Source organism: Podarcis tiliguerta, assembly GCF_965153285.1.
Source record: "Podarcis tiliguerta genome assembly, chromosome: 16".
Lineage (NCBI taxonomy): Eukaryota > Metazoa > Chordata > Lepidosauria > Squamata > Lacertidae > Podarcis > Podarcis tiliguerta.
In genome coordinates this window covers 37,824,931-37,840,720 of record NC_139549.1, presented here as the reverse complement: position 1 = coordinate 37,840,720, position 15,790 = coordinate 37,824,931, and the positions used below count along the sequence as shown (strand labels likewise).

The 15,790-nt window shown below is 47.5% G+C and overlaps 1 protein-coding gene and 1 long non-coding RNA gene across 3 annotated transcripts in view; one reads left to right on the top strand and one right to left on the bottom strand.

Annotated features, from left to right (window-relative positions):
* The window catches only part of TMEM132B (transmembrane protein 132B), a 353,049-nt gene that overhangs the window by 180,686 nt on the left and 156,573 nt on the right, over positions 1-15,790 (top strand). The window lies entirely within an intron of this gene.
* Positions 3,031-14,935, bottom strand: LOC310666924. The gene is made up of 3 exons (XR_014506108.1): positions 14,523-14,935; positions 10,077-10,140; positions 3,031-3,793 (listed from the first exon to the last, which is right to left on the bottom strand). It is a non-coding gene; the product is annotated as an uncharacterized lncRNA (long non-coding RNA).

The following is a 15,790-nucleotide window of genomic DNA, read 5'->3' as shown; positions in this document are numbered from 1 at the left end:
AAAGACACACTTCCCCTTTGTCAGTTATATGAAGCAAAAAAAAAAAAAAAGAAAAAAGCTCAATTGGATTTTTTGCTGCTGAAAGAATAAATGATTTATATTAATTTTATATTCTATTTATACAGTTCTTATAAGAGGTTTAAAATATTTATTTTTATTCTAAATATTTCTTTGAGTCGTGGAATCTTTGAGTCATGGGGCACCTTCCTTATGTTGCTTCCATTATATGTTGAGGATGCACCTGCTCACACCTGGCCTTTGACACCAAAGAGATATATATTTTAGAAGACACCCCATTCTTTCAACTGCGATTTGTTTTAAGCTGTTTTTTTTAATGTTTTGTTTTAAATTGTTGTAAGCCACCCTGGGACCTTACAATGAAGGGCAGGTAATAAATTAAAATAAAAACCACCATAGTAATTTATTGCAGTTTAATCTAAATCTACGTGTATAGAATTAAAGGTCCATCATCTACCTCTCTATCATCTCTCTATCTACCCCCAATCTGCCTCATGATTCCAGCCTAATTGCTCAGCCAGGCTGATCCACCCTGGGCCAGCTTGGGAACCCACCACAGTGCCTCAGATCCACCCTTAAATTTAGCTCAGGTATAGTGGCCAATATTTAATCAGGCACTGTGTCCCTTAGCCCTGCCCACCAACTGACAGCAGGGGGTTCAATTCTGCGGGGTGCTCCTTTGAAAGTGGCCTCTCTGTGGGAAAGAGAGTCAGGCAGTGTTGGGCTCCTACCTGCTCCTGGGAAAACGCAGCCACTGCTTAGGGAGGCCTTGGCCTTTTCATAGGTTATCCTGCCTGATGCCCAACTCCTTGACAGCCCCAGATCACTCTGCACCATCAAACCTGTTGTTGTTGTTGTTTAGTCATTCAGTCGTGTCCGACTCTTCGTGACCCTGTGGACCAGAGCACGCCAGGCACTCCTGTCTTCCACTGCCACCCGCAGTTTGGTCAGATTCATGTTTGTAACTTCGAGAACACTGTCCAACCATCTCGTCCTCTGTCGTCCTCTTCTCCTTGTGCCCTCCATCTTTCCCAACATCAGGGTCTTTTCCAGTGAGTCTTCTCTTCTCCTGAGGTGGCCAAAGTATTGGAGCCTCAGCTTCACGATCTGTCCTTCCAGCGAGCAATCAGGGCTGATTTCCTTAAGAATGGATGTGTTTGATCTTCTTGCAGTCCATGGGACTCTCAAGAGTCTCCTCCAGCACCAGAATTCAAAAGCATCAATTCTTCGACGATCAGCCTTCTTTATGGTCCAGCTCTCACTTCCATACATCACTACTGGGAAAACCATAGCTTTTACTATACGGACCTTTGTTGGCAAGGTGATGTCTCTACTTTTTAAAATGTTGTCTAGGTTTGTCATTGCTTTCATTGCTCCATCAAACCTAACCAGTAGCAATTGGAGTCTCAACCCGAGTTGACTGATGCCTCTGAATAGACCCCATCTGGCTTGGGCCTTGGCTGAACCCATTGCACAGCCCATACACACCCACCAAAGGTTTAACTCATGGGTCGGCAAACTAAGGTCTGCGGGCCAGATCAGGCCCAATTGCCTTCTAGATACGGCCTGAGAATTGCCTTCTAGATACGACCTGAGTATGGGAATCGCTGTGTGGATCTCCAGCGCGTGGATCACCAGAGTGTGTGTTCTTTCCCTCTCCCTCACACAGCGGCACTTTTCTCCTCAGGGATGGAACAATCTTGTCCCATGCTGGGTGCCATCGACGGTGGGAGTTGGCTCACCCACCTGCCTGCCTCAGGGCGGCGCTGTGAAGGGGGCGTGTGGCGCTGGCTGCCGGCTGTTGCTGCTCCTCCTCCCTCTCCCTCAGTCTGCCCTTCCTTCCTTCTCTGCGACTCTTTTCCGTGCCACTTCCTCGCGCGCTTTCTTTGCGTTGCCTGCCTGCCTCCCTCCTTCGTTCCTCCCACGGCATTCAGGAGGGTCATTGTGGTGGCCGCGGCTACTGCTTGTGGGTTGGTGGGCGGCTCTGTCTTCTTCTTCGTGGTGCTTCTTGGGAAGCAGCAGCAGGTGGTGGGCAAAAGCTCTGGCGACGCCCCAGTTCACCTGCCTCCATCCGTGGCTCCTCCACCGGGGCTGCTGCTTCTGTCTTCACTGGCCAGTGCAGCCTCCTACCCCACCATGGCACCTGGCTGGCTGGAGAAGCCCAACTGCGGCTGTTGGGACGACAACTGGGACAGGTAAAGCAAAGCATCTTCAGGCCTCTTTGCAGGCGGGAGAAAATCGTTCATCCCTCCCCCATACAGTCTGGCCCCCCACAAGTTCTGAGGGACAGTGGACCGCCCCCCTGCTGAAAAAGTTTGCTGATCCCTGGTTTAGCTACTTAAATCATTTGACTCTTGTGTTTTGGCTACGTGGTTATTCTTCTTCCCCCCCCCCTTCTGCTGGAAACTCCAGCAGCGATGAACCAGCCTTATGTGGCAGCACTGAACTGTAATTCTCCTTCAGCCATGATTATACGTCAGCCTGTCATATCATTTAAGTGGTACTTCTTTCTTCCTGCTGAGAGTGGTTGATTAGATTCTGGTGGGGCTTGGATCTTCTGCGTTAGAGACATTCTCCCCCTTGCCCAAGGAACTTAACAGTGTTATTTCTTTCCTCTGTTTAACTTCTCAATGGAAACAGAACACACTGCCTTTGGACACTCGCAAAAACTCCCAGAGACAGGCATAACCACCCTGGGACACACAGTCTGAAGGAAGAAATGTAAGCTGCATTAAAGAGTTACCGTGTTCAGGGGTCCAAGTACCCCATTCCACTCCCCCCCCCCATAAATAACCCAGTCTTCATTTTGTAGCCACTTAGCAGACTCAATTATCATTTATACAGGGATTTCTTGCCTCAGGATTATTTGCTAAATTTTGAAACCTCCGATTTATTTTTAAAAAATGTATTTCATTAACATAGACGTGAGTACATAAGTCTCAAGCAGAAATATACCGTAACTTGATAGATAACCATAGATTAGAAAACAAGATATCATCATTATAATACTATCTGTTACTTACTAGGAAAAGAAATTCTAAACAACCAACTTCACCAAAGAGTAAATAAATATATTATGACTGGGAATCAAGACTCATCACCATGCTTTTCTAAATCACCACAAAGTTCTTAATAAAGTATATGTTTCAGCATTATCTTGTACTTTATTATTCCAGTGCATAATAAAAACACAAACTCCACTCTCTATTCCTGACAGTCTGTTCAGGACTGATGGGAGTTGGAGACCAAAAATATATTGAGGGCCACTGGTCCCTCACCCCGTCTTTAATTTTTTGCCATAGAGGAGCCACTTTGTGCATTTCCATTTCCTTTGTCCGCTAATTGTTTCTAAGTGTAGTTACACCCTTGGAGGCTTCAGGTTAAGAAAAGGAAGGAAAAGATGAATAAAGAAAATAAAAAATAGCCTGCATTGAAAGAAGGACCCAATTGGCGCTCCTTGCAAGAAAGCGACGGCACCGCAAGTGTATTTTTAGCGCACGTCTTTCATTTCTCAATGTCAGCATGAGCCACTTTCTCCACATATCTTTTGGACCAAATGAAAGAAAACGGCTCTTTTTCTGCTGCTCATGCTGCTGCCTGTATTCAGTCAGTTTCTCGCCTTCTCCCGTGTGCACTTTCTCTCTTCTCAACTACCTGCTTCGACTTGCAGGGCTCAGCAAATCTTAATTGCACCAGCTCAGGTTCCAGGGCTTCAGGCTGTTTCCGACCTTGGCGGAATGGGCAGGGAGCTGAGGCCAGGATGTGGGCAGCTCTTCTGGAATACCATCAGAAGGGAGGGGCACACAGGAAGCAGAAAGCTAAGCCGGTGCCGTGTGTTGGACCGTTAGACTCCATGGAAAGGGATCCCAGGACAAGAAGGAGGGGGTGGTCTCTAAGGGTGCTGCTCAGTGCCTTAGGGATCCTGAAGCCGGCATGGGATCTGGTCACAGGAAGAAGATTCTGCAGGCTGCCATCTGGAGATGGTTAGCCATTGACTCTGCCCCGAGGCTGAAGGATCAGTTTCTTCCAATGAGGAACTGCAGGATTATTCATGTAGCTGAAGGTGCAGAGAATTAGTCTAAATAGAGAATGATTATGCTGCAAGTACTCTAGTGTCAACAAGTACTTATAACAGCAATGCGAAAACAGACCTCCAGATACTGCTAGATTGCAGCTCTCCTGTGATCCCTGAACAATTTGTCATCCTGGCCAGTTCTGATTGGAGCTGGAGTCCAGCAACATCTGGAGGGCCCTGGTTCCCCACTTGTGACTTGGAGTAAGGCTTAGCACAATCTTTTCATGGCTGCCTGACCATGCCTACCTTGTGTAGAGAGAGACCTTGTGTCCTTGGTCTGAATAATAATAATAATAATAATTTATTATTTATACCCTGCACATCTGGCTGGTTTTTCCCAGCCATTCTGGGCGACTTCCAACAAAACACTAAAATACAGTAACCTATTAAACATTAAAAGCTTCCCTAAACAGGGCTGCCTTAAGATGTCTTCTACAAGTTTGGTTGTTATTTTTCTCTTTGACATCTGGTGGGAGGGCGTTCCACAGGGCGGGTGCCACTACTGAGAAGGCCCTCTGCCTGGTTCCCTGTAACTTGGCTTCTCGCAGCGAGGAAACTGCCAGAAGGCCCTCGGCGCTGGACCTCAGTGTCCGGGCAGAGCGATGGAGGTGGAGACGCTCCTTCAGGTATACAGGACCGAGGCCGTTTAGGGCTTTAAAGGTCAGCACCAACACTTTGAATTCTGCTCGGAAACGTACTGGGAGCCAGTGTAGGTCTTTCAAGACCGGTGTTATATAGTCTCGGCAGCCGCTCCCATATGGATTTGCTTAGCTTGTTTTGTGGATGGTCCAGTATAAATGCATCAATAATGTGCTATTACTGTATCAATGTAGGGACACGGGTGGCGCTGTGGATTAAACCACAGAGCCTAGGGCTTGCCGATCAGAAGGTCGGCGGTTCGAATCCCCGTGATGGGGTGAGCTCACGTTGCTTGGTCCCAGCTCCTGCCAACCTAGCAGTTTGAAAGCATGTCAAAGTGCAAGTAGATAAATAGGTAGTGCTCCGGCGGGAAGGTAAATGGCGTTTCTGGTTTGCCAGATGCGGCTTAGTCATGTTGGCCACATGACCTGGAAGCTGTACACTGGCTCCCTCGGCCAATAAAGCAAGATGAGCACCGCAACCCCAGAGTTGTCCACGACTGGTCAGGGGTCCCTTTACCTTCTTTGCATCAATTACATGTTACAGAATATCCCTGCTCCCAAAAACCCACCCATCTGGAGGGGCTCACAGTCTATAACCACCATGTGAGCAGGTCAGGATGAAGGCTGAATAAAGAAGTAATCCAGAGAGAAAGAGGTCAATGTGGAGAAACTAGTGATTTTTGGAAGCAGTGCCAAAACAATTACCGAGAAAGGGAAGGTTTTCTTTCTCCAGTGCTGATGCAAAAGGTAAAGATAAAGGAACCCCTGACCATTAGGTCCAGTCGCGGACGACTCTGGGGTTGTGGCACTCATCTTGCTTTATTGGCCGAGGGAGCCGGCGTACAGCTTCCGGGTCATGTGGCCAGCATGACTAAGCCGCTTCTGGCGAACCAGAGCAGCGCACGGAAATGCTGTTTACCTCCCCGCCAGAGCGGTACCTATTTATCTACATGCACTTTGTGCTTTCGAACTGCTAGGTTGGCTGGGCTGATGCAAAACTTACCCTCAAATGGGGAATAGTTTCATCTGAATCCTCACAAAATGGAAATAGCAGGCAAATGTTTTGACAGGGGAGCTCTTGAAAGAGCAACTGCGGGCCCTTTGTATACTTAGAGAGCCAGCAAGTTGCTTCTTTGCAGTTTTGTTTGGCTTGCTTTATCCCTCTTCCAAAACAGCCATATTCTTCCCGCCCTGTAAAAGCATATGTTTGATTTCCTCCATCAATCCAAGGTACTGTGGAGAGGCTGCTTCTCCCGAGCTGAGCGTGATGCCGCAGCTTTCAATTTGTTAACACCCCATTAACACAAACACTATTAGTCCTGCAATCCTGGCACCGTTAATTAATATTTCTATGGTTTATTCTAATCACTCAGAACTGGGAGCCAAGCCAATGTGAACAGTAGAGGCTTCCAGTACAATAAATGTTTTGTGTGTGTGTGTGTGTGTGTGTGTGAGCACTGCTTTTACTTCACCCCTCAGTGAACCTGGTAGCCACAGCTAGAATAAAATTTCAAATCCCCCCCTTATTCCTCAGGGATATAAATTATTCAAATAAGAGATTTCCTGCTCTGAATGAAGTTAAGGCGCAAGCAGAATGGGGGGGGGGATGAGAGCATAAATATCACAGACCAATTTAATCAACTGGTTTGTGGCTTTCTCTGAGCCATGGGAAATTTGAGGGGTTTCATGGTTTAGAGCACAGGTGGAGAATCTGTGCCCTCCTACAGACATTGCTGGATTCCGACCCAATCACCCCTAGGGCAATGGCCAGTGTATGTAGTATGGAGAAAAGTTTGTCTCCCTCACAACATTAGAGATCAGAGACATCCAATGATGCTGAACATTGGGAGATTCGGGACAGACAAAGGAAGGGACTCCTTCACACAACACTTAGTTGAGGTATGAAATTAGCACCCAAAACAGTCAGTAACGGCCACCATTTTGCATGGTTGTAAAAGAGGATTCGGTACGTTTATGGAGGATAAGGCTCACCCTGAAGGCTATGGTCTGCTTCCTTTGTTGGAGGCAATGTGGTTCTAAATGGCAGCTGCTGGAGGCCACAGAAGGGGAATGGGGTTGAGAAGCTCAGGTCCTGCTTGGGTGCTTCTGTAGGCATTTGGTTGGATTCTGTGAGCACAGGATACTTACCGTATTTTTCGCTCCATAAGACGCACCTAGTTTTTAGAGGAGGAAAGGGGGAAAGCCCTGTTTTTGGCAGGATCAGCTCACAGTTGTGCAGCTTCTTTTGCAAAGGGGAAAAGCCCCCTTTTTTGAGGATCAGTTCAAAGTTGTTGAGCTTACTTTGCAAAGGGAAAAAATCTTGTTTTTATGGGGTTCAACTCACAGTTCTGCAGCTTCGTTAGGAAAGGAAAGGGAGCCGTTTCTGCAGTTTCCAGACAGATAATCTAATCAGCCAGTCACATGTCTCTGGGGAAACAAACAGCCTCTGTCTGGAGAACATTCAACAATGGAGGCCTGGGCAAGGGGGCGGGGCCAGAAGGGGAGGCAGCAATTGAGCACACATTTGCTCCATAAGACGCAGAGACATTTCCCCTTACTTTTTAGGAGGAAAAAAGTATGTCTTATGGAGCGAAAAATACGGTAACTAGATTGGCTACTGACCTAATCTAGCAGGGTTCTTGCTCAGAGGGCCATAGGCTCCCCATCTTTGTTTTACAAGATTTTATTATTTACGATTCCGGCATTGCAGGGGGTGGACTAGATGACTCTTGGGGTCCCTTCCAACGCTACGATTCTACGATGCTCTTATCCCACGCTTTGGTCCTAGGAGCTCAGGGCAATGTATGTGGTTTCTCCTCTCAGCCACTCAGAGCTTTCCAAACTTTTCATGTTTAGGACACACTTTTTAGACATGCATAATTTTGTGACACAGTAATTCTGTTTTACTAGCAAGCCAGAGATCAAACTAACCCCTTTCCAACCCCGGGAAGAGCATGGGGAGTGTTCACGCGACACACCTACACACTGCAGCCGACACATGAATGTGTCGCAACACACAATTTGGAAAGCTCTGCAACCACACTTTAAAGTAGCCCAAGCAGTGTGTGTGTGTGTGTGTGTATGTATGAGAGAGAGCAAGAGAGAGTGTGTGTGCAAAGCAGCATGCTGGGTTGTGAAAACTAGAACATCAAGCCTCTTGTGATCTGTCTTCAGCATGAAGCCACAATGCACAGCTCAGCACCTTGGATAGCTACAAGTACCCAGCTTGCCCCAACGAAGTTGGAGACTATCTTACCCTTCCAGATGTGGAGCATGAATTCTTAAAGAAGGCACAGGGAACCACAGGCCCAGGGCTCACACATGGCCCTCTGGCCCTCTCTGTTTGGCCCTTGGGACTTTCCTCAGATTGCATCCCTTTCCTAGGCCACACCCTTCACCCACCCCAATTTACACCCCCTTTCAGTTAATTTTGCCTGTCTGGAATAGGTCCTTGCACCCTAGTCACACCTCTCATTTCCCTGGGGGGGTGCATGTGTGCACTAAAACTTAGATTGCTATACAAAGGTCAAATTTACCTTCATTGCTCTGCCAGCCTTTGCCTCTAGCTCTGCCTAGAGGTCAAGACATGTGGGTCTTTTTTTGTCCAACTAGTTATGCTCAGAGTAGACCCACTGAAATGGATAGAGCTAAGCTGGTCATCTCCATAAATTTCAGTGGGTCTACACTGAGAAGGACTAACATTGAACTCACAACCCATGGATTCCCTTGCCGATTATGACTGACCTATTAGAATTGCAGTTAAGAGTTTTGTGGACTTGTTACAAATTAGACCATTTCTTCTGCTTTGCCTCTGGGTGCATCTCTTTAAAATCAGCCATAGTCACCAGTAACAGACCCAAAGTGAGGCTGGATGATGTCAGTAGTCTTCCAGGATCTCCTTGGGAAAGCTCCATTCTTGGCCATTGGAAACAGCATTTCCTGGACACATATGACCAGGCTGACTACTGTTCCTGCACCATCATTTCATATTTATGCCATTCAAGTGTGACAAAATGTGTGCTGGGACAAGTTTTAAGATTTTAGCAAATTATATCTAGAAGCTGGGGGTTGGGTGGAGAACAAGGATTCAGCAATGCAAGGCCTGGTTGTGGTTTTCGGCTATAGGATGCCAGGCGTGGTGATATGTATTCCTGAATGAGATGCCCTTTATGGGTTGGATAAAATCAATAACTCATTCCACACAGGATACAGAATCTCACTCTGCTCATAATGAGTCTCATGCTGACCCAAGACCTCTGCTGGCTCTTGGCTGATGACCATTAAATGAAATTTCTTATTAGCAATTCTTTTTTGATCAAAGGCCTTCAGATGGCCATGGGTAGGTAAGGGGAAAGTGATTAATGCTGCAATTGTATACTCCAGCCTTCTCCCAACCTGTCGCCCCCTAGATGTGGGACTGCAACTCCCATCATTCCTGACCAGAGGCCATGCTGGCTGGGGTTGATGGGAGCTGTTAGTCCAAAGCATCTTGAAGGCACCATGTTAGAGAAGGCAGCTATACTTGCCTACCTGGGAGCAAAGCCCATTGAACCCAATGGAGCTTACTTCTGTATAGGACTGCAGCATAACAGGTTGAGGGCAGGCACACAGAGAGGGAGACTTCCAGAAGAGAAGAGGAAGGGGGAGAGAAGGGTATATCCCAATGATGGTCAGGCAGATGTCTCTGTGAAGCCCACAAGCAGTGCAGGAAGGTAATTGCCAACTTCTGATGCTGCTCCCAGAAGCTACTGCTGAGTGAGCCTGGAGATTATCTGTAGCCATGAGGACTAGCAACCGGAAGCAGCTTTTGTCAAATACCATTCTAAACCCTTCTAAGCTAGCAGCTGTCACTGCATCTTGTGGCAGCAAATCCTACATATCCTTCATGAAGCAGAACGAGGGCCTTCTGGCGGTTCCCTCATTGCGAGAAGCCAAGTTACAGGGAACCAGGCAGAGGGCCTTCTCGGTAGTGGCGCCCGCCCTGTGGAGTGCCCTCCCACTAGATGTCAAGGAATTAAACAGCTATCCTATTTTTAAAATACATCTGAAGGCAGCCCTGTTTAGGGAAGTTTTTAATATTTAATGCTGCATTGTTTTTAACACTTGATTGGGAGCCACCCAGAGTGGCTGGGGAAACTCAGCCAGATGGGCGGGGTATAAATAATAAATTATTATTATTATTATTAGTTTGTACTGAAATTCTCTGCTGACTGGATGACCCTGAACTATAATGTAGCAATGGGGAACCTCAGGCCCGGGCGCCAAATGTGGACCTCCAGGACTCTCTGTCTGGCCCTTGCCCCCCCAAGCCACACCTCCTCTACACAGGCCACACCCCTTACCTGTCTTGTTTCACACCCATTATGCCACTGGAATGCATCCCTGCCCTCCGGTGCTGATCCTTGCCTGTTTGGGTGAAAGACAGGGAAGAGTGTATGTAGGAACCAGCCTTTTACAAAGGTAAATTTTACATTCACTGCTGTGCCCCTGGCCTCATCCACCCCTGGCATGTGCCCGGAGGGAATGTGGCTTTCAGGCTGAAAAACTCTACCTTCCCCTTGCTCTCGAGTCATGGAAGAAGACATGCAGGTGGAGACAGAGGTCAGGGCCTTGGATTTGGGCAAAGCCTGAATAACTGAGCTGAATCAGGCCTATATGGCAGATCCTGGCTGGGGCAGAGTCAGGTTGAGGAAAACCTAATTACACATTAGCCCTGCCTCCAAGTAGCTTTGGGGCTGGATCAGGGCTGGGACAGGTTCCTTGGGTTGGCTCATGTCAGTTCAGGGGATAGGGGACTGTACACAGCCCTACAAGACAGTTGAGATGTTGCAACAACAAGGGGTCTTGTGGCAACTTGCAGACTCACAAATTTATTCTGTTAGGTCTTCCAGGTGCTGCAAGAGTTATGCCTCTAGAGGTGTTCTAAATGTTTAACTTCCAGCTGCATCCATTCCCTACCTAAATAAGCTACCCAGTGCAATATTACATTTAGGTTTAAAGTGTGGTTAAATATTCACCCATTCCCCATCTCTGGGTAAATGAGGGTTTTTATACGGGTTATCTGACAGTATGGAATCTGTAGCCTCCCGGCCCAAATAATTTTGGAGAATTGCCTGTGTAAACACACAATTAAAAGCAATTTTCCAAGCCTCCTGATTATGTTGATTTTTGTTTTCAGCACACCTGGCTGTACCGACTCCTTCGATTCCATCACTTAGGCGGTAAACAAGTGTGTCCTCGTGAATAATGTGACAGATGCAAATGAAGATGACACATTGTAGGAGAGGGAGGAGGGGACAAATTTGCAGGGCTGGGAAGCTGCTGCTTTTCAAAAGATCCGGAGTGTGGGGAAACCTTCCCTTTGAGTCAGAATCTTTTACAAACATTTGAAAACTAGTCTGTATACAAGGTCCAGTCCAGTCCCAAGGTCAGGAGTATCTCAGTTCACACAGTCAGACAAATCAGGGGTCAAGAAAGCTGAGGGTCCAAGGGCTCAAGAAGCAGCAAGGTCTGGTCAAGAAGGACAAATGTTGTTTCCAGCAACTGACCGAGACTGGAAACCCTGCTTAAGAAAGCTGGAGCCAGCTGGTTCTCATCAGGAGCAAGAAGGCTGGTCAGCAGCAGGTGGAGTCTCTGCGCCTTCTGCTCTTTCAGGCTGCTGCTCAGCAGGTGAAGCTGACTCCTGGCCCATGTTGTCCCTGCCAACACTTGCCTGGGTGATAATTTTAGATCTCCTAGTAACTCTCCAGCAAAGATGGGGAAACCTGTGGCCCCCAAATGTCACTGGACTCCAACTCCCATCAGCCCCAGTCAGAATAGCCAATGAAGAGGGACCACATCTGGTCGTTCAACCACATCTGGAGGGCCACAGGTTCCCATCCCTGCTCAACAGCAGTGCTTACTAAGCTCCTTTTGCAAGTTACTTGCAAGAAGGGGCAAAGTGTTCATGAAATGGCCATGGGGCTGTTGTCATTGGACCAACCCCCAATGATGCTCAGCTCCTCCTATCTTAGCCCTGCTATCCAGATGTTTGAAATGTGGAAACCTTCACATGTGGACGGCCATGCATGTATCCTGGAGGAAAATCTGACCTGGTGGAGGGTACCATCCAGCACATATATTGTGAATCTTCATATCTATATACTATCTGATATTTTATAAGGAGGGAGATCATCTATGATGACTGTACTTCTCTTAACTACCAGCTGGCAAATTGTTCCAGGGAAAAGTGGAAGGTCAAGTTAAGAAGGCAAATGAAGCTTTCATTTTCATTGCCGTTTCCACTGCCACCCTTTCAAATTGCTGCATTGCTGACCCAGTCGTCGCCCCTTTGCTCTGCCGTGGGAAATGGTGATGATATTAAAAAGGGTTATGAAAATGTATGCTCCACCTCAGTCTTACAGGTTGGTTAACCTTTATCAAAGAACTCCAGCAGGTGAGCAAGGCACCTTTACTTGCCTTGTTGGCACTCTGCTGACTCGACTCTCTGGTCTTCTACAGTACTTGGCTGAAACCCCTGCCAGATTCCACTTAATGAGAGCTTTTTATTTCTGTTCGTTAAAAAAAAGGTTGGCTTTCCGGGAATGCTGGTGTATATCAGTGGCTGATAATTGCCAAGGCCCTTTAAGGGTCAGGAATAGTGGCTTAATTTGCTCCATATTGGCTCTGTGCCAAGGATGGAAGGCTCTGTGGACTTCCAGATGTCATTGGACTACAACTACCACCATTCCTGACCACCAGCCATGCTGGCTTGGCTTGGGTCTGACAGGAGAAGGAGGCCAACTCCTAAAGGGCCAGAGGTTGCCCATTCTTGCTGTCTTGAGGGTCAGCCAGAAACATCATTTCTCCTCTGGACTGTCAAGTTGGACAGCCTTACTCTTTTGTCCCAGGTTCATGTCCTGCCTTGTTCTCAGGGCTTATGGTCCTTACTGACCATGATGATATTGAGTGGAATTACAACATCACACTAATTACACTAATTCAATTGTTTTGTAGGTGCAAGAGATTTTGCCTTCCAGACAAAGCAATTTCCTCTCTCCCCTCCCTGTGTGCTTTTTGGGGAGGGGGGTTCTCCTTACCCTCCAGAGCAAATTTTGGGGAGATGTGTGTGTGTGTGTGGGGGGGGGAAGCTGCCTTGTGTTTGCAGGTGTCTTCTGAATTGGGCCCATTGAAGATTGATCATCATCACCACCATTGATATTGTTACTGTTATTTCAGTTCGTTATTTGTCCTTCGCCATCAGATCCCAGGGCAGGTTACAACAATCTGAAATTCAGTTTTAAAAACAGTTTAAAACAAATTTCAGTCACAAGAACAGGTTGGGTCCTGAAAGCATATATCTCAGGTGCCAAAGACCACGGTAAAGAGATGTGCATCTTCAGTCTGTGATGGAAACTGTGTTGGACACTCCTCTGTGGGAAGAGAAATCCATCATCTAGGAGCTGCCACAGAGAATGCCCTCCCCTGGGCCAACCCCCTCCCCCCGAATTTCAGAGGGCTGGAGGAACTACCAAGAAGGCCTCCTCTGCTGAGCTTAACATCTGAGAGCATCTGTAGAGAAGGGGGTAATCTTTCAGATATTACACATGCATCAAGAAGGGAGATTCCAGCTAAACATCAGGAAGAACTTTCCAACAGTGAGAGCTGTTTGACAGTTTGACAGGCTCCCTTGGAAGGTGAAGGACTTTCCTTCCCTGAAGGTTTTTAAGCAGAGGTTGGATGGCTATTTGTCAGGGATGATCTAGTTGAGATTCCTGCAGTGCAAGGGGTTGGACTAGATGACCTTGCGGGGTCCCTTCTAAATCTACATTTCTGCGATAATGTTCTATGCTAGTACAGTGGTATCTTGGTTTAAGAACAGCTTAGTTTATGAACAACTTGGATGAAGAACGCTGCAAATCCGGAAGTAGGTGTTTTGGTTTGTGAACTTTGATTTGTGAGCTGCTATGGGAAAGCACGCCTTGGTTTAAGAACACTTTGGTTTAAGAACGGACTTCCAGAATGGATTAAGTTTGTAAACCAAGGTAAAGGTAAAGGTATCCCTGACCATTAGGTACAGTTATGACTGACTCTGGGGTTGCGGCGCTCATCTTGCTCTATAGGCCAAGGGAGCTGGCGTACACCTTCATGTGGCCAGCATGACTAAGCCGCTTCTGCCAAAGCAGCGAATGGAAATGCAGTTTACCTTCCTGCCAGAGCGGTACCTATTTATCAACTTGCACTTTGATGTGCTTTCGAACTGCTAGGTGGGCAGGAGCAGGGACCGAGCAACGGGAGCTCACCCCGTCGCGGGGATTCGAACTGCTGACCTTCTGATCGGCAAGCCCTAGGCTCTGTTGTTTAGACCACAGCGCCACCCACGTCCCTGTAAACTAAGGTACCACTGTACAATAGAACCATGAGGCCAACAGAATAAAATGATGGGATGGGAGGGTAAAGAAGAAGAGCCCTGCTGGATCAGATCGTACTCTATTGACACTAGCTATCTGAATTTGAACCCGGGTCTCCACAGACCTAAGGCAATACCCTTAACTCAGAGCTAGCCAATGTGGTACCCTCTAGATATCGTGGGACTATGGCAGCCGGGATGGCTAACAGGTTTGTGGGTGCTGCAGTTTGACAATATCTGGAGGGCACAGCGGTGCCTATCCCCACACCCCGTGTTGGCACCGCCACATTTCATCACCTTTCAGTCTTAAAAATAAAATAAGAACTGTCCTAGGTTTTGGTCTGGTTAGCTGCTGGCAGAACAGTGTTGCTAGAAAAGCCACAAGATTTAAAAGACGCACCTGCTGAAATGACATTGTCTAAGAGGGAGCCCCAGGCCAATCGATGGAAGCCTATTCTCATTACAGCGCCGGCCTGACTCCTGCTGTTATGGTGATCCACAGTGCCATCAATGTAATGGATTTGCACAGCCGTCTTGCACAGGGACCTGGGTGCAGAGACAAAGGAGAAGTCTGTATTTCTTGAGTAGCAGGTACTGGCTAGGGAACATTTCTTTATTATTAGGTCTGGCAGGATTGGAACAGCTACTCGCACCTCCCTCCAACACCGGCCTGGCTGGCTAAGAGTGCAAACTCATTGTTTGCTACTTTTAAAATATTCCAGAGTTTTAAGCAGGGAATGTCACAGACTGGGGCTCATCCAGGAGAGTGTGTGTGGTCAGGCCTTGGCACCCGCTTAAGGCACAGAAAGGAACAACTAGTCCTGGCTCCACCCTTTGGAAAACTCCTGGGCAAGATGCCTTTTATGGGTCCCATCCCTGAGTGGACCTGCCATCTCCCGACTTCCATCCCCACTGTCCATTTACGTGCCCCTCCTTTCTCCCTCTCTGGCCGGAATCCAGCATACAAGGCAAGTCGAGGGTGATGATCTACCTCCTCGCTCTTGTCACTGCTTACCTGCTCAGCCTGGGCAGGTGAACAGGCTGAAACAGCAAAGAGGGAGGGAGAGCAGGGCTGGGAGGCTCCAGGGGTCAGCTGTGGGCCCCTCAGCGGATCGTGAGCCCTGGCATTGGCATTGCTTATGGGAAATGGTATTGCAGGTCAAATTAGACCTGTGGGCTGGAGGTTTTCCACCACTGCACTAAATAAATTAGCCGCGAGGGATGGGAAGAATGAATTGTTCATCCTGGCTGAAATATTTCCACTTGAATAAATAAGGTGGTCGGTACCAAAAGAGCTGGCCGCCCCACACTTTTCCATTAACTAAACTAAGGGTTGCTCTTTTTTTCTTCCCCCTTTCAGTCGCCTGATTTATCAAGTTGCAACGTTGTCAATTTTCCAATGTGGCTCCAGCGCTCCAAGCCATTGTGTCTATTATATATAGATGCAGGAGGTCCAAAAAGCAATTTAAAGTGTCGCAAGCAGTCAAATGATTTGGGAAGTAACTAATTAGCCATGTCGAAAGAGTGACAATATTTACTTCTCCGCTCACAATAGCACTGAAGAAAGATTCGCCCTCCCTCTCTTTTTCGTTTCTTTTCATCTACAGCGATTTACGGCAGGAAAATTAAATGCCTCTTGCGAAAGAGCCCAGTGGTGGACATTCTGCA